Source organism: Pleurodeles waltl, chromosome 2_1 (genome assembly GCF_031143425.1).
Source record: "Pleurodeles waltl isolate 20211129_DDA chromosome 2_1, aPleWal1.hap1.20221129, whole genome shotgun sequence".
Taxonomy (NCBI): Eukaryota; Metazoa; Chordata; class Amphibia; order Caudata; family Salamandridae; genus Pleurodeles; species Pleurodeles waltl.
In genome coordinates this window covers 516762575-516785466 of record NC_090438.1, presented here as the reverse complement: position 1 = coordinate 516785466, position 22892 = coordinate 516762575, and positions in this window count along the sequence as shown.

Sequence of the window (22892 nt, the reverse complement as noted above, 5' to 3'; positions counted from 1 at the left end):
GATTTACAGGCCCTGGGCACCTCTAGTGCACTGTACTAGGGACTTACTAAAAAATCCAATATGCCAATCATGGATAAGCCAATTACATACACATTTTGTAAAGGAACACTTGCACTTTAGCACTGGTTAGCCCAGAGTAACAGAAACAGTAAAATCCGAGTCCAGCACACATCAACAACCTGGGGAACAGAGGCAAAAAGTTAAGGGAGACCACGCCAAGGATGAAAAGTCTAACACTAATGCACGTGAATTCTCAACAACACATGTGATATCAGTTTCCTCATCAGTGTAGCCTGCAGGTGTTTTTCCTACAACAATGAGATTATCTGCCCCAGGTACAAGATACATGTGCATCTTACCCATATTGCCCAAATCCTACCCCTGCCAATGATGTTGCGTCCTCTGACAAAAACATATACTTTATTTCTGAGGTGCCTAACTAAGCACTCCACTCTCGACATGAAATATCCAAGAATTTCTATGTCAAGCTCAACAAATGCATTTAACGTGACATCAAATTGTTGCAATTCAACTTCACCACCCCATTTTTCCTGAATTATTATATCAGACAGAACATTAACTGGTGGTCCAGAATCTGCCTTGACCTGGACCTGAACATTTCCAATTAATGTGAGGCACAGTGGAACTTTAAACTTGTTGACACCTGCAGTGAAATTACTTTTAATGGTTAAGATGACATTGGATAGTTTTTCTGCACATGTATCCACACTTTCTGGGGCTTCATTGCTGTTAACATTAAAGGGTTTTTGAGGCTTGTACACATCACTTAAAAATGACCCATTTTCCTACATGCCAAGCAATTTTTTTCAACAGCTGAGACTATTGCTGATGTTTTTTGACCCCCACCTAAAACAAATGATGTTTTCTCTTTTGAAAAACTGTTTTCCTGATTAAACCCCCCCCCCATATTTACAACATTAACAGAATCATTAAACTCATCAGGTGACGTGTAGCACATTGGCGGAGTGCTCCTCATGAATGACTTTAGTGGAAATCATAGATCTCTCAATACTTATTGCCAGGTCAATAGTTTCTACCAATGTGGGATTCCATCAGCTGAGCAAGTGTTCCTGATTTTTGTTTTAGTAGCAAGAAAATACAAATTGATCACTTATGTAAATGGCACAGTTAGCTCCAAATTCACATGTGGCTGCTAGGACCCTCAATGCAGACACATACTCTTCCACTCCTTTATCTGCACCTTGTTTAGTTTTAAAGAAATTGTGCCTCTCAAAAATTATCCTTGGTTCTTCAGCATATTGTTTGCTTAAATGCACCAAAGCCTCCATGCATGAATTCTAGTTATCATTATTGTCACCTGGTGCCCCTTGTGGTGCTGGAAAGTGTGACAAGTTGTCAAATTCCTGTTGTGCAGCAATTCCAACACAACTATACGAAATTGCCATTTAGCGTCCTGGCACAAACCTAGCCTCGTCAATGGCCACCAGTTAATTTTAAAAGATTCTAAGATGCCACTGATGCCATTTGATGTTGGGTTTGCCCGGGTGTTGCAGATAAAGCGGAAGTAGAGCAATATGCTGTGAGGCTGTCATCATGAAAGGTTATGCTCACACAGTACTAACATATTGAGATAAATAACAGTTTCACAACTTGTGCATACATGAGTACACTGTTACAAAAGAACTCCTGTATTCAAGTGCAGAGAAGCGCAAGCAGGTTAAGAAATGGATCTCACTGTGCTCTGCGGTGAGTGAGAGCGCAAAGAAATGAGGGGAAGAAAGATGGTTTCTATTGAAACGTGTGCACATCTTACACATGCATATGCAGCTTGATGACGGCCCCCTGTGTTGCTGCTGTAGAGCGCGTTGCAAGGAAACGTGCTCGTTGAATTTCAGTATCCACATGTGTGTGCACTCTGAAGACGTTGCACTGTGGCCCGTTGCCAAGGATACTTGCCTGAGGAGATCCAATACGTGCGTGCGCGAGCCATGCATGCGCTTCCTAAAGGTGGTTTAATCTGCCTCAATTTTCTGGAGCCCCTCGGGTCTTCTCAAAATCCAGGCTGCGCAGTGATGACCCGGCGTTTACTTTGAAAGGAGTCACCAACAGCAACAGCTTTTGAAAGATGTGGAGGAGCGGCTAGGCCACAGCTCATCAGGAGTCTCCTGGAGGCAGCCGCAAGTTTGAAAAAAGAAATCAGGTTGGTGAATGTGTTAATGGGTGCGGTGTCCCTGGCTGCCAAGTTGCAGTGATGGAGAAATACTTGGAATGTCATTCATTGAATATGAAGTAACACTCACAACCAGGAGCATCCGGTATCTGTGGAGAGAGTCCAGCATCTGAATCACGTTGTTAGGCTCAGCAGAACCATCTCGCTCCCGAGCGTGGAACACTTTCAAATGAAAACAAGTTGTTCAAACAGAACACACTTCACGTGAACATTTCATGATTACAACAAACACCATCTAGCTACAGATATCCATTGTTGCAGACAGTATTGTATACAGTACTACTATAGAATCAGCCCTTGCACATGATTAGATGGCTTTCTTGTCAGTCTAACTTCTAAACGTTTTATTGGTGACTTTCCTCCCTAGTCTGTGTTTTCTCCTCCTTTGGAGCCCAGATTGTTTACTATTGCTGTTGTTTGGCAAGTGCATAGCCTTCCACTGCTGTTGTCATAAAACTACATTTTGATGTTTATTATTTCATCACTTTAGCACTCCATGGAAGTGCATGTGTCTTCTTTTCAGAGTGTGCTTGTGCTCTTTCATTTGATGCCTCCTGACTCACCCCATCTCTCGCCTCTAACCTTCACTCATGATGCTCCTCAGTGGCGTGCCAGGCAGCTGATGGTGGCCTTGCTGAAGTTCTAGTTGTTCTACCTATTCTGCCCCTCCCGTCCCTCCCCTCGCACCCGATGTTCATGGTTTCTCCGTGGCATGCTACCATTTTGCAGCCTTGGCGCTGACTCTCTCCATAGTGGTAGCCGCTATTGACTTTGCCAGTGCATGAGACTTTTAAACTCCGCCATCATTAGCAAAGCCAATAAGGGCGACCGGCCATGTTTAAAGTATAAAAAAAAAAACAATGAAAATATTGTTTTCAAAATTTTAAACATGGCCACGGTATTGCATGATGCAAGTGTGTTTTGTCATCCTGTCACATCAACACACGTTGCAATTTATGTTGAATCAAGAGCAGACACATTAAAAGCACAGCACGCTGCTGTCTATAGTTTTAGTATGGTTATGGGCACATCGCTAAACATTGACAGAACGAGACCAATTGGCTTTGCCAAAGCTTGTTCTGTAATAATGGCTACAATTGTGTAAAACCGTTGCAGCTCTCAATTCCACAGCTTCTACTAATTAATCCATTCGTAAGTCTCTAATCAGTTATCGGCACACCACGCGCACTACATAGTTGCACAAAATGTATATTGTGCGTTTTCCATCACAACCTAACTCGCCTCATTCTGCTGTATTCCAGCCTTTACTCCCCATCCACCAAGGCCTCTGCGACGGTAATATTGATCCTCCGCAACATCCCCAACACTTGAAGGAAATGATGACAACAGCCGTGTTTACACACTAAGTAAATGCAGCGCCGCCATTTAACGCCTCGCTGCACAAGGAAACATCTAAGCAGATGGACGCCCTGGCATTTGTGGACTCATTTCTGGCGAGCGCTCTGACCTATTCGTGCCCAGCAAGATGTGAAACCTTACGCGCGCTGCGCATCTCATCCCCTTCACTGCCCCCAACTGCCACTTCCTCCGATCTCAGGTAATTTGGAGACAGGGAGGCAGAAAGGCGAATAGGAGCCTGACAGCGCTGCCTCGCCGAGTGACCTCACGGCGAACTGTGGAGCAGATACGAGGCAAATAATTTTTAAATGAAAAGGCAAGACGAGCGAGGGAGCCTCGCGTGAGGGCATTTGCGAATCCTCCCTCGTTAGTCGCCTTCGTAACAAAAGGCCCAAGCAGGGGTGGTCAAGAGCTGGGTTTCTGTCAAAAGCCGTTTCATTTCTCGCTTCCCTTTCTTTTGAACAATTACTTTTCTCGCGCTTCTCCCCCTCCGAGTTTGCTTCCAAAGGCCAGAAGAAGGTACCGTTGTCTTTTACAAGATGTCATTTTAGATTTCGGTTCCAATTAGCCATTGAAAACCCAGCATATGCCAATCCCAGAACACACCGTGTCAAAGACAACAAGGAGAGCCCATCGTGAGGCCACGCAATTCTCGGAATTTCTGAATATAAAATGTGATTGTTTCCCAGTGAGAATCTTCATTCCCAAGGCTTCCGCCTGTGCCTTGATCTTGAAGTAATATTCTTCAACATATTTCCAAAGAAAGTGGGCCCGTGATGTATAGGATTTCATGGGCAATTTGGTTTTTCTAGTACGGGACCAGCCTCTTCCATCTCGGTTTTCCGTTTACGCTATATATAGGAGCGGATATGAAAAGCACAAGGTCTCACTTACTGCAGCTATGATGAAATCCGGGAACCCCCCAGACATGATGAAAATCCGGGCACCACTCATCTCTCCTAAATTGAAATTAATATTTAAATTGGAGAGAAAAAAACAAAGTGAGATATTGCTATCACATTTATTGTTTCCCCATTGTTTGTGTTGAAGTCAATCTGTGAATGACAGAAGGAAATGTTATGAAGTATAGTATTCTGAACATGTCGCAGATAATAAATACAAAATAAATCGAGGTAAAACAAACCCTTTACAGCTAAAGAAAGACAAATTCCTAGGGATAAGTCCATTTTATGGATTGCTTGTGTGAGAATGCTAAATAGGTTCTTCGCACAGGGTAACCCTGGCACCCCTTGCTAGTTTTACAGGCTCCTGCGCCATCCCTGTATTGTATTCTGTTGCAGCGATATGGAGATTTGGCCAGCCCTCTGTTCCGTGCAGGTCCTCTATGCCAAATGAGGCCAGTGTCTGCTGGAAGATGGAGATAGACGGTTTTCAACTCAGGCCTCCGCTTCTTCTACCAGTCTGAGGGAAAACGGCAGTGATGTCGGATGGGTTGGACCTACTGGCATCTGCTGCACCCTGTCCCCAGCCTGGTCATGCCTCTTCACACAGGGTGGATAGGATCATACAGAGAGTACAAGGGAGTGTCTGTTCGTGGCAGGTCCAGAACATGGCCCCTAGACACAGTCTACTAATTTCAGACCCCCGAATGCTCTCCTTTTTCAGTAACAGATTGTATTACTGGCAATCATCCCCAGGATGGGATACAATAAAAATAGCTGTGCCAGTTTCGAAGGACCATTTCAGAAGAGATTTCCAGAGTGAGAGTTAGCTGCATTTGAACTCTCCTCATGTAGATCTAGGACTATCCTCAAACAGTTTTTCAACACCTGATGAGTAACATCAGTCACACAAAGGGTAATAGGAAGAATGCTTGCAAAAAGTCTAACCACTGGCAGTCACTGAGGGTAGCTTTCAAACCCATCTTTTTTCGCACACACTGTCACTCTAGGCAAAAGCTGGCCTTATGAAAAATATTAGCTCCTCATGGGAATAGTGTAGGAAAGTACCCTCTTTTTGGCATGGTTACCCCCACGCTTTTCCGGCTGTCAGTCTGTTTTGACTGTGTTCACTGGGATCCTGTTAACCAGGACCCCATTGACTGTGCTCTCTCCCTCTTCATTTGGTAGTGTCCCCATGTAAGTCCCTAGTATATGGTATTTAGGTACCCAGGGCATTGGGGCACCAGGGGTTCCCAATGGGCTGCAGCTTGTATTAGGCCATTATTGGGAGCCTATGCAAAATGTGTCTGCAGGTCTGCCATTGCAGCCTGGGTGAAAAGGTGCTTGCACCCTTTCAATACAGGTCACTGTAAGTCACTCTAATGGCAGGCCCTCTTAGCCCAGAAGGCAGGGTGCAAGTACCTGTGTGTGAGGGCACCCCTGCATGAGCAGAGGTGCCCCTACAAACTCCGGCTCAATTTTTCTGGACTTCGTATGTGCGGGGAAGCCATTTTACCCAAGTACTGGACACAGGTCACTACCCATGTCCAGCTAAAAAAGGGTAACTCCGAACCTGGGCATGTTTGGTATGAAACATGTCAGAATCATACCCCAGTACTGTTGCCAGACTTGCTTATATGATTCCATGCACTCTGGGGGCTACTTAGAGGACCCCGCTTTACTCCTACCAGTTTGCAGGGTTTTCCCGGGCAGCCCACGCTGTTGCCATCCTACAGACAGGTTTCTGCCCTCCTGCTGCTTGACCAACTCAAGCCCTGAAAGGCAGAACAAAGGATTTCCTTTAGGAGTGGGAGGCAACACCCTCTCCCTTTGTAAAAAGGTGTTACATGGCTTGGGAGGGGTAGCCTCCCCAAGCCAATGGTGTGCTTTGAAGGGCACATTTGGTGCCCTTCTTGCATAAACCGGTTTGCACCAGCCCAGGGACCCCTGGTCCCTGCTCTGGTGCGAAACCGGACAATGGAAAGGGGAGTGACCCCTCCCCTGTCCATCACCATCCCAGGGGTGGTTCCCACAGCTCCTCCAGGTGGCCACTTGATTTTGCCATCTTGAATCCAAGGTGGGCAGAGGCCCCTGGGAGCATCTGAGTGGCCAGGTCAGGCAGGTAACGTCACAACCCTCTCCTGATAGGCGGTCACCCTGCTAGGTGACCAATCCCATTTCCTGGGCTATAAGAAGAGCCAACAAGCCCTGATAGCTGCAAGAGTCGGGGTGAACAGGGGTACTGTCTTGCAAGGAGAGGCAAGGGCTTACCATCTCCCAAGTTGGACAACTGATAGAGAAGTCCAAGAGGACCACTCAGGACCACCACCTGTGATGCAGGATCCACGCAGTTTTGCAGGAGAGAAGATCCATGCAGCCGGATGTCATTGCAGTTGCAGAAAAGTGACCAGTCCAACATTGCAAAGGGCCTTCCACCACACAACAACAAGTGTTGCTGCATTTTTGGTAACCTTTAAACTGTCTAAGTTAGGAATAACATTTTTTTAAATTAAAATCTTCAGATTTTGTGGTAAATAATGGATTATTTGGCAAATGTGGCAAATCTCTAATTATGCGAATATCGCCATGCCGCAAAATCGCATAATAACAGAGGCCCTCAGTATAGTTTAGATCCTATGGCACAGTAAGCAAGGCACCCATGTCTGGAAATACCCTTGGTCATAGAACATAATATCAATCACACAAAGGGCTATAGGAAAAATGCATGCAGAAAGACTAACGACTGGCAATGGCTTGGGGTAGCAGTCCAAACCATTGTTTTTCACCCACTTTGCCACCCTAGAAAAAGGCTCATCCTATGCAAATCACTACTAACTTTGCTCCTCATTGGAACAGTCCATCTAAAACTGGCAGATGAAGCCCCCTCCAGAAGGGAACACCAGCAGCCCCAGACCTGTTTCGGCCTTGTTAGGCCTTATCATTGAGGTATAGTATGGATCCTATGGCACAGAGAGCAAGTACCACACATCTGGGCTTACCCTTGTCTATATGGGCCTAACAGCAATCACACAAAGGGTGATAGGAGAAATGCTTGAAAAAAGTATAATAAGTGGCAATCGCTCAGGGTAGTACTACAACCTGTTTACCCATTGTGCCACCCTAGACGAGGGCTGCCTTATACAAATATGTTCTGACCCTGTTCCTCATGGGAACAACCCATATTGAAGTGCCAAAAACACAAAAAGGGCCCCTTTAGAGGGAACATAAGCAACCTGTTAGACATGGCATCCTAGGTGTGCTTTCCCCTAACTTTCTGCCTTCTCAATTCCTGTTTTACTGACCTCGTTTTTGCTGGCTTTTGGACTCTGGACGCTTTACAACTGCCGACCAGTGCTAATGTGCATGTGCTTTTTCCCTAAAACATGATAGCATTGGCTTATCCACAGTTGGCATACCTTATTTACTTATAAGACCCTTGTAAAGTGCACTACCTGTGCCCAGGCCCTGTAAATTAAATCCTGCCAGTGGGCTTGGAGCACTAACTGTCCCACCTACAGCAGTAGCCTTTCAAGCATGGCTCAGTCCTGCCATTGCAGACCTTGTGTGTACAGTTGTAAACTGGTGTATCGACCCAGCTAGTTCTAACCCTCTTGCCAGGCCCAAAACTTCCTATTTGGTACATATAAGACACCCCCAAGGTAGGCACTGGACTGCCCAAAGGGCAGGGAGCAGTGTATTTAAAAAGTTGGATATGTACTTTTAGGTTTTATATGCTAGTGAACAAACTCCTAAATATGTTTTTCATGACTGCAAGTCCCATCTCTCCCATAGGTTAACATTGGGATAGCCTTATTACATTTTATAAGTGTAATTTCCAATTAGGAAGGGATGAGACCCCCAATGTTTGGTGTCTCTGAAATCACAATTTAAAATCATGACTTCTAGTGAAGCTGGATTTTAAACTGTAATTCTGAAAATGCTACTTAAAGAAAGGTGGCATTTTCTCACTTTAAATCATCTAGTGCCTTCTGCCTGTCTCTGAAAACACGCCTGGGTGGGTGACAGCTGGGCTGTTGTACATTCTGTCCAGATAGCCACACACAGAGAGAGCTTAGATGTGACTGGTGATGGACCATCAACATTCTGGTGTCCCATCCTGGGCAGGAAGGGTGGGAGGAGCTGAAACATACACCTGAATGAGCTGTGTCCTGAGCCCTCAAAAAGGGATGTAGTGTGTTTGGAGCCAGGGCAGGAGAGGCAGGGACTTTGTGCACTTCAAATGATTCTCTTTGAAGTCTCCCCCACTTCAAAGGCACAACTGGGTATAAGAATTGGGCTTCTGACCCACCAAATCGGTACACTTCTGGGCCTGAGGACATTCTACCAGGACGAAGTACTGCTGTGGTGCTGGAAGGACTGTCACTCTGATGTACTCCTGCTCTGCCTTCCATCCTGCCTGCTGCCCTCTTGCCTGGGAGTGATCAGAACTGGACATGCATCCCTGCATCCCCAAGACCAAAGTGACTCCAAGGGCTTGCTCAGAGACATCAAAGACTTCACTCACCCCTGCTACAGCCTCTGGACTCTGCCAACTGTGAGTCCTGCCAACTGGTACCAATCCAGCCCTGGGCCCTTTGAAGTGGGTTCTGCAGCTGTTTCTACAAAAGCCAGTGCATTGCTGTCACTGCGCCGATCATAACCAGATCATAATCTCTTCCCAATGCCGACTCATCGCTGCTGTCACTGAGGGCAAGCACATCACAATGCCAACTGTGCAGCTTGATGACGACACATCACCTTTACCGCCGAGGGTTCACCAGTGACACGTTCCCCACTGCATGGATTGGAACAGATGCATCATCTGCTCTGCTCCTCTCATCAGGTCTCCAACGTCGAAGCATCCTACATCCGAAAGGTACTTGGCTTGCATGTGGGACCCTTGCTCACAGTGCAACTGGAACCAAGCTACACCTGACTAAAGAAGCCCTGCCAGGCCAAAACCAGTGTTGGGTTGCTTGTGTTCCGGTTCAGAAAGAGCTTAGCGTGGCAGTTCAGGCTGGACTTAGTGAAGCAGGATTAAGACCTATATGCATATGGCTGGGTCTAATCTGAGTTGGCATGGTAAGTAAAAGAACAATAGTTTCGAATGCTACCTGAGTGATTGGAAGTGGGTAGACTTATTGCAAGCATTCCTTCTATCACCTTTTGTGTGTTTGATGTATACACTAAGAGGCCAACGGTATCCCAGGATGTGGGTCCGTTGCTCACTGTGCCACTGGAGCCAAGCTACACCTCACTGAAGAGGACCAATCTAGCCAAAACTGGCTTTGGTTGCTTGTATATTAGTTAAAAAAGGACTTGGATTGGCAGTTCGGGCTAGATTGTTCCTATTGGAACAGTACCAAGATTGATTTGCATATGTCTGGGGCTAATCTGACTTTGCATGGTGGGTAAAAGAACAGTGGGTTGGATTACTATCCCAACTGATTGCTAGTGGTTAGACTTATTGCAAGCACTCCTCCCATCACCTTTTGTATCGTCTAGCTGAGTTTTGAATACATCACCTCTCCATCACCTACATGACTTTTTGTGGAATGCTGAGTGTTCATGTAGCTTTGTTAATAGAAAATAGCCACTAACAATATTCCATTACATGATAATTTAATTCATGGCATACCATTTAACATTATAAATCACAAATATCCTATGTATGCTAATTATACATTCACTCCTATATGTGGACACGAGCTTCAAGTTTAAAGAACAAATGTGTTAGTTGAATTTTACTGTATTACACTGGCATTTATATAGTACTATCTACCCATGACAAGACTTGAAGCTCATTGCGGACAGGCAGCACAGTATTCTGAGATGCTGACACACATTAGTGTCTGTCTTGCTTATGGAATTACGTTTGTCGTGCTGTTTGTAATGCAGTTGTCATGTTGTTTGTAAGCAACCAATCAATCAATCAGGATTTATAAAGTGCGGCTAATTACCCAATATGGTATCCAGGCGCTTGCAGGTCCCAGAGACTCATTCGAACAGCCAGGTCTTGAGGGCCCTTTGGAATTCCAGAAGTGAAGTGATTGTCCAGAGTTGTGTGAGAGGCTGTTCCAGGTCTTTACTGTGATGTGGGAGAAGGAACATCCTCCACTTCTTCTATGATAGATATTGGGAGCATGGGCAAGTGATAGGGAGATGGAGCATAGACTCCTCCATGGTTGGTGAAAGTTCAGGTTGTGGTTGATGTAGGGGGGTCCTTGGTTGTTTAGAGTCTTGTGTGCATAGGCAGCAGCTTCAATTGTCATCCCTTCTGTATGGAGAGCTAGTAGAGTTGCCTGAGGAGGAGTGTGATGTGGGTTTGTCGGGGAAGGTCAAAGATAAGTCTGGCTGCTGTGTTCTGTATGACCTGAAGTCTCTTTAGGAGGTGTGCGTCAATTCCTGTGTAGAGAGTGTTGCTGTAGTCCAGTCAGCTGGTGAAGAGAGCCTACGTCAAAGTGCGTCTTGTGTGCAGGGGTATCCACTTGCAGGCGGTCATGTAGGTGATTGCAGAAGTGGAAATGTAGTGGTCATGCAGACGTTCATACTATTGGCAAGGCATGTGAGTGTGCTAGTGATCATGTCAGAGGCCACACAAGCATCATGCAAAGGAAATAGCTGTATGCATAGCAAAACTGCTAATGATTCACAAAATGGCCAGTGGCTAGTTATAGGAATCACTTTGTTGCATTTCAGTAATAACAGAACTTGCCAGTGGGATAGTTGGGACTGCGTCATAGCCTGTTGCTAGATCTATGGTCCAATTTTTGAGCCAATTAATTTGATGCAATCATTTGGTCAGGGTAGTGAGAGACCATGCCAATTCAGACTATATTCCAATTACTATTGGACTGTTCATGGCAACCTTCCTGATTGATTGCACCCTAGTTTTGATCTACAGCTCCTGCCACTGGGTTTCATGATTTAGTGGAGCTGTAGACAATGATTTGTGTATTCTTGTCGATATAGAAATAAGGCACCGTTGTTCTTCATCCTTATTGTGAGCAGTTAGGTAGATTCGATCAGACCCATTTTTAGGGGCCAGGTCTTTGTCATTGTCTTGTATTCAGGATTCTTGTAAATAGTTAGTGGCCTTGCTTGAAGCGAGTTACAGATTTCATTTGTAGATGTGCAAATGGAATTTGACAATCATGTTTGATGGGCGATTATGGTTCATCAGCACAATCCACAAATAGGACCAAGACTGATTTGCATAAAGTTGGTCCATGTCTGGAATGGCACAAAGTGCAAAAAATCAATGGACTAGAATGTATAGTCCATGACTAGAATGGCCAGAACTTGACAGTTGCTGAGATAAATCCAAGTAGCCCACCCATCATTTGTTTGTTTTAATCATTGAGACAATCCATAAGCCAAGCATATGGAGCTGTTTCGGTTCATGAGACAACAGTAATATGTGCCCTCATCAAGGAATGGGAAAAACTATTTTGTGAAATATTTGTTATCGTGCATCTTCATTCACTTTGGGTAACATGGTATTATTATAGACGACCGAAATGGACACACAGAAAGACGTGAGAGCCTTTCAAAGAAAAGAAGAAAGCATAAAATGTACTTTTCAGAGGTAGAATCATAATTCCCTCGAGAGGAATTATATTTTACGAACCTTTAATAACTTGGGCATCCGTTAACAAAATTGCATGAAATGTTCATAACGTTATAGTCTTTAACACTGACTAGATCCTGCAGTGTCTTGTGAACTTTTTCTACTGGGATGGGGAAAAGGGATTTAAAATTTGTAAGGAGTTCCAAAAAAGCTTTAATTCATTTTAATTGCCATAGGGAAATTTCTATTGAACATCTAACAAAAAACTGCCAAATGGATTGTCACCAAACTTGGATCTTGGATGAGATGAAGCGGCCTGGCCCAACTCATGATCCTTTCGTGGCTATAGCGAAAATATGCTGTGTTTTTTGCACACAGAAACTAAAAAACTAGAGCTCAGATGAGATCAAACGTTATAGATATATTAAATGTTATGGCACCATCTTCGCTTTACCAAGCCTGTCAATTAAAAACTGAAAAGTAAAACAATGTGATTGGCCAAGGCACAAACAGGGAGGCACATATTGACTCCAAATATGAATACATGGCCAATATTTTATTGTGGACTTGTTCGGTTAGGTAAGATGGGACATGATTGCAGGGCCTGGCTGCAGAGCCTTTGACCGTTAGCAGCTAGTTCAGGAGGATAAAGTCTGAGTGGAGGTCCTGTACTTCGCACCAGTTGTGCATGGTCTTGGTCCTAAAAGCCCTTCACCCAGAGCATGCTGCACATAGCCAGAATCCGTGCACAGTGCACACCTGGGTTGCCTGAGAAGAGGGCTGGTGCTTGGTCGTAGGCTGGGCCCTAGACCTAGAGGTCACTTGTTTGCTGGGTTTGAACTAGGGCGTAGGTTTGCCCAGTAGCCAGGTCCTGCACCTAAACATCGATATGTGTTTTTCTGAAGGCAAAATACAGCTGGATTAGGCTGGAAAGGACTGTGCCCACAGCACATAGCAGAAGGCTGTATGAAACTCCGTTAGGAAGGATGGCTGTGTGCCAAGGCCTGACTGTAACCATGTACCAAAAGGTGACTGTATATGAGTCAAGGACATGCACAGCTAGTTGTGTGTAATGGACCTGGTTGCTGATGCCCAAAGCCCAGCTGGTTGGGCGTGGCAGGCCTTGGGTGCAAACCTTCTGCATAGAGAGGCCACTGTCACACAGTAATATACATTTTTACCTAGTATCAGCCATGATAATACAATGCACACATTTGGCTAATTTTCACTGTGCCCCAGCATTTCACATACTTTTTCATTTTACACAGTCATGGAGTAATGCACATACATCACATATGTCCAAAATACCCAAGGCTATGACTGGATAGTTGGAACGTGAAGTCCTCCCTCTGCACAGTTGTGGTAGCAGCATGGGGCCAATCAGCCCCCAAGTCCAGAAGATAGCCACTTCAAGTGTGAGGACCACTGGTTGGTCAGATGATCACAAGGAAGGGGTCGGGTACAAAATAACTAGGAGACAAAGAGAAGCGTACATGTATATCAGAACTTATTTCTACTGAACACTACTTTGCTTGCTCCTACGTAGTTCTATTTTCTACAGGGTGTGTTTGCAATCTTTACAGTATTCCTACAGTTATTTCACAGAGGCATTCCACTTTTGTGTGAATGTTGTAAGACTAGAAGGAACTATACTCACATTTCTTCTTTAGCTCAAATCGCGCTGGACATTGAAAGTAACTTGAGTAATGTGATTTGTAGTTTCTATACTTCTTTATTTTTTCGATCAAGTATCTTCTTTTTAAGGTACTATTTTATGATTCCGCAATGAGGCGTGGTTATATTTGTTAACTTCACAAATGAAACAGCAATGTTTATATCACTCTTGTAAAATGCACAAAGATTCAGGCGTCTTTATTAAATGCTCCGAAATAATTTACTGTTTCAAAAGTGCTCATGATTAGAGTTAAACGTTCAGAAGCGTTTATTGAATCTACCCATTTCCATTTCTCGCAGCCTCTCATTAAAAACAATCTCACAATTATGAACGCTATGGCCTGATCTCGACTGCGGAGTAAAGCATTCCCTCCGTTTGCCTGATGGAGTACCGTACCCCGCATTTAGATATGTCTGCCAGCCCTGTAGACATCTATAAACATTGTCAGAAACCGTCATCACCCCAGCATGTCAAAAGTTTGACGGACAGCTCCGTCACAAATGACGGCCACCCATCAAACGTTTAACAAGTATTTGCCTTTAAAAAAAAAATCCAAAGAGGGATTTTGTTTGTTAAAAGAGGCAAAACTTAATGACCTCCACACCAAAGGAGTTGTCCCCTATTGTGTTGTGTGTGGGTCTTTATTTTAGTTTTTTATTTTACTGTTCCTTTTTTGTCAGGTTTTATCTGTAAAGAGTAAAAAAAAACACAACAGTGTACACTTTTAATTGGGTGCACAGTGTTATATATATAAACCTTGACTGCCATCAGGCCATAAGAGAACTATGTCAATGATAAAGCTGGAGTAGGCTCGTCTCTGCATACTTTTGTTGTAACCTTAATTTGTCATTTTATAAACACATGACAATAAAGAATGAAACAGCAACTCAGCAAAATAGAATACATACACATCCGAGCCGCACAGGGCCCACATCAATTGCCAAATTACCTCATTAAGATACTGTAGGGGAAACAAAGACATAGCCCTCCACCATAGTACACATCACAATTTGAATATAATCCATAGCAAACACCCTGACATATCGTACCCAAGCGCCACATTGAGTCATCACTGCCCTCGGCATCATCCCCCTCGTCGACTTCCTCTGGATCCAAGAACTTTCAGCAAGTCTATGACATACTTAAGGTCTGTCTGCCTATTTGATGAACAGTTTAAAAGGCATTGGTCTTTAAATGTTATGCTGCAAACAATTGGGCCCTGGGAGGGCTACTGAGTCATGTTTGACTTGAAACCCTCAGTTAAAGGCCATTGGTGAGTGCCTGTCCTATTGTGAGTGCTGCCAAATAAAGGTTTCAGTTTTAAGGGGTATCATTGACTATTTTTTTTTTTTACAAATTAGCACATCAAGGGGGTTATTCCAACTTTGGAGGAAGTGGTAATCCGTCCCAAAAGTGACGGTAAAGTGACGGATATACCACCAGCCGTTTTACGAGTCCATTATATCCTATGGAACTCGTAATACGGCTGGTGGTAAATACGTCACATTTGGGACGGATTACCACCTCCTCCAAAGTTGGAATAACCCCCCAAGTCCCTTTACCTAGATTACCCACAGTTAACGAAATTGCATAAGGGTTTCTGAAGGATATAGTCAGATTATCTGGACTCCTTCAGATTTATATAACAAATAGAGGGACTCAGATTGTGCCGCCTTTTTGTAGGAACAGCTACATTCAAGCCAACAAGTTACAACCTTCAGACTGATAGTCATACTGAAAGGTCATATCAGACAAAGCAACACTATGGGGGTCATTATGACCCCGGCGGTCGGTGTTAGAGTGGCCGTAGTACCGCCAACAGGCTGGCAGTACATACCGCCATATTATGACTTTGGCGGTTTGGCAAAAGCCAAACTGCCTATGTACCACACTGACATCCAGGGCGGTAACGACTGCAGGCTGGAGACAACAGTCTCCAGCCCGGCGGCCGTCACTAGGCCCCCAACGGTAATATGACCCCGCCCACCACCATGGTTTCCGTGGCTTTTTTACCACCACGAAAACCATGGCGGTAGGCACTATCAGTGCCAGGGAATTCACACATCACAACATACACACACATTCACATCCATTCATGCACACACATTCCAAACACACCACACCCGCATGCATGCACACAGAAACATACACACACACACACAAACACCTCCCGCATCCACCACCCCCTCCCCTGTCAGAGCACCCGACTTACCTGCTTGCAGGGGGTCCTCTGGCAGGAGACGGGACGTGGCGCTGCTGCCAGCAGCAGTGTCCATCAGCAGAACACTGCCAGGCTGTATCATGGATCATGATGCGTTCAGCGGCGGTCTACTGTTGTGGCGCTGCTGCTGGCAGCAGCGCCACCTTACCGCCATCTGCTGCCATGACCGTAGCTGGAATTCCGCCATACTTATGGCAGAATTCCAGCTACGGTCATAATATGGCGGATGGTAGGTAGCCACGGCGACGGTCTTGTGGCAGTCATTGCCGTGGCAGTAGGCAGCATATACCACCTATGTCAGAATGAGGGCCAATATATTTTGTTTTATTTCTGACCTTCAGGAAGATTAGGCTATGTGGATTATCTTGCAGGAGTTTGCATGAAACAATTCTTTGCACAGTTTATTAGGGTTTATCCCCATTTTCTGCACATATGAATTTCCTTCCCATAGTCTGGACTACTTACTTTAGTTCTGTAAACATACCTTTTGTAAATCCTATTTACAGAATTTAACCAAAGTCCTAAAAACATAATTACAGATCTTGTTACTTGCTAAAGCTATATACAAGAGATTTGCTGATTGACACAGAGTCTCTGCTCCCTTACATTCAACAGGTGATTCTGTGTGGTTATCCACAATAAATATTCTTATGCTAAATTCCCCCCTACTGTGTAGGTCCCCTTCCAATTGAAGAACGATTGGGGAAGTGAGCAGATACACTAAAGCTACCTGAGAACTGGAAAATCCATCCTATCGTAGCCAAGATCAAATTGCTAAAGGGACCAGGAAGATCTAGGCCTCCCCCACAAGTAATGGTAGAGGGTTATTCTGAATTCGAGGTTTTGAGACCTAGCATCCTTGCTGTGGATTCTCCCCAACATTTTGCCTTCAGACCTTCCGTTTTTGCTGGCCTTTGGACTTTGCAAATTTTACCACTGCTAACCAGTGCTAAAGTACTTGTGCTTTCGCCTTAAAATATGTTAGATTGGCCTACACATAATTGCATATTTAATTTACTTGTAAGCCTCTAGTAAAGTGGTACTACCTGTGCCCAGGGCCTGAAAATTAAATGCTTCCAGTGGGCCCGCAGACCTGATTGTGCCACCCACCTAAGTAGCTCTTTAAACATGTCTCGGGCCTGCCATTGCAGCCTGTGTGTGTGTGCAGTTTTAAACTGCCATTTTGACCTTGCAAAATAAACCTTTTGCCATGCCCAAAGTTTTCCTTTTCAATATATATAAGTCACCCCTATGGTAGGACCTGGACAACCTAGAGGGCAGGGTGTAATGCATTCGAAAAGTAAGACGTGTACTTATAAGGTTTACATGTCCTGGTAGAGAAAAACTCTTAAATTTGTTTTCACTATTGCAAGGCCGACCTCTTCCATAGGATAACATCAGTTACCGTATTTAATTTCATAAGTGTAATTTCCAAATAGGAACAGGGACCCAGTTCATGTTTGATGTTTCTGAGTTTGGAATTTCAAATCCTAACTTATAGTGAAGTTGGATTTTAAATTACCATTTTGAAAATGTCAGTTTTAGAAAGTTGGCATTTTTTTGCCATTTGGTGCCTACAGCCTGTCTCTGGGTCACATGAGTGGGTGTGTGTGACGGCTGGGATTTGTGTATTCCTCCTAGACAGCCACACACAATGGGGAGCTTAAGTGTGACTGGATGGACCATAACTGACAGGAAGGGTGGTAGGAGCTGGGCCCAACTTGAATAGGCTGTCTCATGATCCCATAGAAAAGGCTGCATACCCCCTGTAGATAGTCTGAAGCCAGGGTCAGGAAGGCAGGGCACGAGGACACTTCAAATGCATGCCTCTAGAAGCTTCTCCCCACTTCAAAGGCACAGCTGAGTACAAATTCTGCACTTCAGACACCAATGCTTCAATACACTTCTGGGCCTGTGGAGACTCTGCCAGGAAGGAGGACTGCTATGCTGCTCAAAGGACTGCTACTCTGCTAGACTGCTACTCTGAAGGAATTGCTCCCCTGCTGTGCTGACCTGCTGCTTGCTGCCCTCTCGCCAAGGTGCAAAGGACTGGACCTTCATCTCCTGGAACCAGAATCGAAAGTGACCCCAAGGGCTGGGTGGCTGGCCTCCTAATATGAAGCCTCAGGGACATAACAGTCTTCCAACAACGTTGCTTCTGTACCAAGGCTCTGCCAGCTGTGAGTTTGCCCCGCCAAATGGTGCCACCCCAGTACTGAATGCTTGGAAGTGGGCTTAAGGTGCGCTGCTAGCCACTGCGAATCCAGCAGAACCAACGCATCTCCTCTGGTGCGCGGTGCAAACCTGCATAGTACCGACGCATCACAGCTGCTTGCTAGATTGGATTTGTCACAAAGACCTGCATCACCACCGCAGCCTCATCGGAACTGCCACTGCATGATGCATCCTCAGTGCAGGCCCTCACATCCCTCATCAACGGCAGCTTCGATGATGATGTCAGGCTCTGCCTCACAGCTTTGCAGCTCTTCTGTACCGACGCATTGCCCTGACTGCATGCTGCATCCTTGAACCTGGACTTTGCATCACAAGCCCCATCAGTGGTATCCTCGATGATGATGCCATGCCCCCGCATTGCAGCTCGCCACTAGCAGCTCGCTGCATCTCAGAAACAACACAGCGCTTCAGTTGTGCGACCCATCTTCAACGTTTATCCTCACAATGCTCCTCTAATCAGGATTTTAGGTACTGTGTTCAGCTCTCCTAACAGGATCCCTGTAGCCAGCCTGCACTTCAAGGTAATCGTCCTCAACTTGTGATTTTGTCCTGGTTCGGCCTGACCAGATATCCAGTTAATGCTTTGTGCTTTTTGGCAATAATTCCACTAAAATGTGTAAAATTGCATGCCTCCGGTTCTACTGAAAGCATTTTTGTAGTTTTGGATTTTTTTAATTTAATAAAGATAGTTCTATATTATCTACCTTGGTGTGGGCTTATTTCTTTGTGTTGTTTTCACTTTATTATTGTTCGAAGTGTGGCACAGATACTTTACACATTGCCTTTAAGTTAAGTCTGGCTGCTCTGTGCCAAGCTACTAGAGGGTTGAATTCCGGATAATTTAGTTTGGCTTGTACCTCACCCTGACACGGATTGTTGTTGCTTGACAAGGGCTCAGTCCCCAGTCAACCAGCAACCAAATTTCTCACAAGGTTGATGGAGGTATTTGCAGTAGTGAACTGCAAGAAAGTGATTTGGTCCAGCCGATAGATCATGGGAACCACCATTCTTTATGTATGCACCTCCTCTGATATACCATTTCCATGAACTATTCCCAGGCAACCCCTCTAAATGAAGAGGGAAGGCTGTTCTCCAGGGATCACTGTAATAAACAAAGGTAGTAGGAGACCAGATAACATCACAATCCCAGGGTTTTATGAAGGATCAATTAGAGAAAGTGCAGGAAGAAACACAAATGGGGAGTTGGAGGCTGGTCAGAGGACACAAGGAATATGTGACCCATCTCAGAAGCTATCAAAGCAAGGCCCTGAGGACAGACCAGGGGGATTTAAGAAGAGGCCGTAATAGTGGCCAGTTGCTTTGCAACAGCTCAGTTGTATGGTTCCTTGAACATAGTTCAGCCATTGTGGCTTCCCTTTCCCGAACCTTTGTTGTTTTTCCGAGTTTCCTACTTGTTTCCTCCTCTCCTACAGATCCGTGTTGTGATGTACACATGCACTCCTGTTCTTGTACCAAGTTCTTTTATTCAGCTCTACTGCTGTTCAAACTCACCATCATCTTCATTTGGCATTCTCCATTCTTGGAGTCCTGCTAACTCAATAGCTTGCAAACACCTGGAAACTATCCACTCTGGGAGGGATTCCTGATGCTCCCTGCCTTGTTTCCTGTATAACTCTGGCAATACCTGATAAGTCCTGGAGTGGAGTTCTTGGTATGAAATAGTGTAATATGTGTCTCTTGTCCACTTAGGCCATACAAATCTTTTTGGTGAAGTGTGTGAGTTGATGCCCTTTAATCTGATGAAATGTGCTTAACTGAGAAACCTTAAATTCATAAATGAGACGTCGCCTACAGTATCTCTTTCTCAAATTTCTCTGCCATTTCTCCCAACAGATCTTAAGAGATCAAACCAAGTCATAGCCATGTGTATTTCTAAGAATGGAGGCTTGGGGAGTAGCGCTGTAATCCAGGAGCTTCCAGCCCCTGGCTGTTCCCATTGGCTGCATGGGCCTGATTCATCGTGAACAGCCGGCAGAGTCCTGATGGACCCTGGATCACTGTGGATCACTGTTGCTCACTGCAGCTTGTGGTTGCTGGCAGTTGATTACGGTAGACCAAATTGGCCTTTAAATGTTGCAGTCTCACATGTTTCTCCCCCTCACTTTTGGGCCCCTTTCCTCTTCTGCTCACCCCCTCCTCTGCTGCTGAGCCCATCCCAGCTGTCCTTGATTACTTTTTTCCACCCCGGGTTACCCGTGCTCTGTGTGATGAGAACTGGGGTTTTGTTTTGTTTTGTTCTGCTATTCTTTGCTATGCACTATTCCAACTAGTTTTATTTAGCTCTGCTTTATTTTGCATATGAGCTGTACATGCAAAGGTTCCCAGAGATTTATACATGGTGGCCTACACATATCATATTTTTTTTGCAGCCTTCAGATTTGTAACTCTGGTTCTCGGCCCTGTGAGCACCATATGTAGCTCATTTTTCTGAACACTTGCCGAGTTAGGAATCTTCTATGATTATTCATGTCGCTATGTCTAGTGAGGATCATAATGTTTGACTGTGTTGCTGTTTTATAACTATAAAAACTTTATAAATAAATATAATTAAATAAGTTATTTCATTCAGGCCAAATCTTCACATGTTCTCTTCCCTTTTCCGTGATAGCATAGATCTAACTGCAAGGAATAGACTTGTAACTGTACTACAAGTGGAACTCAATAGGGACTTGAGTTTTGACAAGCAATCAATATGAAGACCAAAGTCCCTGTAATCAGCAGCAGCCTGTTCTTAAGGGCGGAGGGACCACCTTTTTGACATAAAGAGTGTCTGTCAGGCTGAGCAAAGGTCAGTCTGATAGGCACTCTTTATATTCAGGTTAAATACAGAGGCTGCTGGCTGCCTGAGCTAAACTTTGCTGGGCTGAGGATGTCACAGCTTCTGTGGGTGTGACCTCAGCTCAGCAAAGGACCTCGAGGCCCTCCCCTTCGTGTCAGGCTGGTGCATCAGTGATAGCCTCGTAACCTGGCACTTAAGTTTTAAGCCCGGAAGTGCCCAGGGCCGAGTGTCTATCACTGACACCTTGTCACAGAGTGGGTGGGGTCAGCAGTCTCACTGACCCCATCCCACTCTGAGATGAGGTAGAGACTGCTGCCTTTCGTCATTGGCTGACCTAATGTTAGCCAATGAGGGGAAGCAGCAGTCCCAACCCTCCTGGAACCTCCAAGGCTTCCCTCCCTGAGATCTGCAGCAGGTAAGTGGTGTGTTTTATTGACTGTTTGGTGTGCCCATGTATGTATGTATGAATGTATGTGTATTTGTAAGTGAGTGTTTTGAATAGGGGTGTGAGTGTATCTGCATGTGAATGCATGGGTATAAGTGAGTGTGTGTGTCTGTGGCGCCCCCACCTCTCAGTTGTACTTACCAGCCACCACTGCCTCTAATGCAAGTCTATTGTCGGCTTGTGTTCAGTGAGACAAGGTAAACTCAGAATGAAACCTTATTATACTGCATCTAACAGATCACAACAAACTTTCTTGACATGTCTGTCTGGCCCTACTAATGTCTACTTATCTTGCCAGTTTAATGGGTAATTGACCTCAGTTATAGATGACAACCATCTACAGCACAAACTTGCTCCATGTATAAATTATGTTTAATAGGGGCATGGTGCCCCGTGGCAAAACAACAAACACAAAAATTCCCTGTTGACTTTGAGTCTTTCATAACTGGAATGTGAGTTAGTTCTTTTTTTTTTTAAGTTTAAAAAATAATTTTATAAAAAATATTCAAATCTGTTTAAATTGATAAGAATATTGATATTAAATAATTGAGTAAAATATGGGATCAAACAAATAAGTTGTTACAAATATTATGTTGATAAAAAAATTAAAAAATATAATTTAAAAGTCAAGACATAATAAGAAAATACAAGGACTAAGGATAAAAAGAGAAGAAAAGAAAAGTAAACTGTGAATAAGCATACCTTGTAATATAAAACTATGTTAGCCTTATACATTAAACAGTACCTTGAGAAATGTAACCAATTCAACAATTAGCATTTAGATAGGCATTCCAGATTCCAGGGGGTTTTAACACTTCTTCAGAGATGGGTTGATGTAAATTAGTTCTTAATGCAGAACAATTCAGCATATTAGTTACAGGTAACCAACAGATTTGTATTTTAATAGCTAAAGATAATGGAGTAACAAAATTTGTATCTAATCTATGATTATAGCAAACACCATACCACCATAACCTGGAAAGAAATGTTAAGTGCATTTTTCAATTTTTTGTTATTTGCTGGAAAGCTACAGCAAGTAATACATCCACAATTTGCACATTCATTTCACAATTTATTCAAATATCAGAAAGGCTACCCTAAAATACATTTGTAAAAGTAAAGGGTATAGAGGTATGAAAAATTCGATTAATTTGAGTCCATACCTGAAGTCAAAATTGATATGTATGTGGACATTCAAATAACATGTGTTTTAAAGTTGAATTAGAGATTTGGCATGTCCAACATTTTGACATTATAGAAGAATTCATTTTATTTAAAATATGTGGTGTAAGTAGTAACCTGTAATATAGAAAAAATAATGTTTGAGCAGTGTTAGCCGCACAAGATGTTTTGCGAATTTAAGTCCATATCTTATTCCATAAAGGGAAAGGAAATGCAGTTTGTAAGTCATTTTCCCACTGTAATTCCATTAATGTTTTCTGCCTCGGTTGAGATACGTAGTTAAGATGAGAG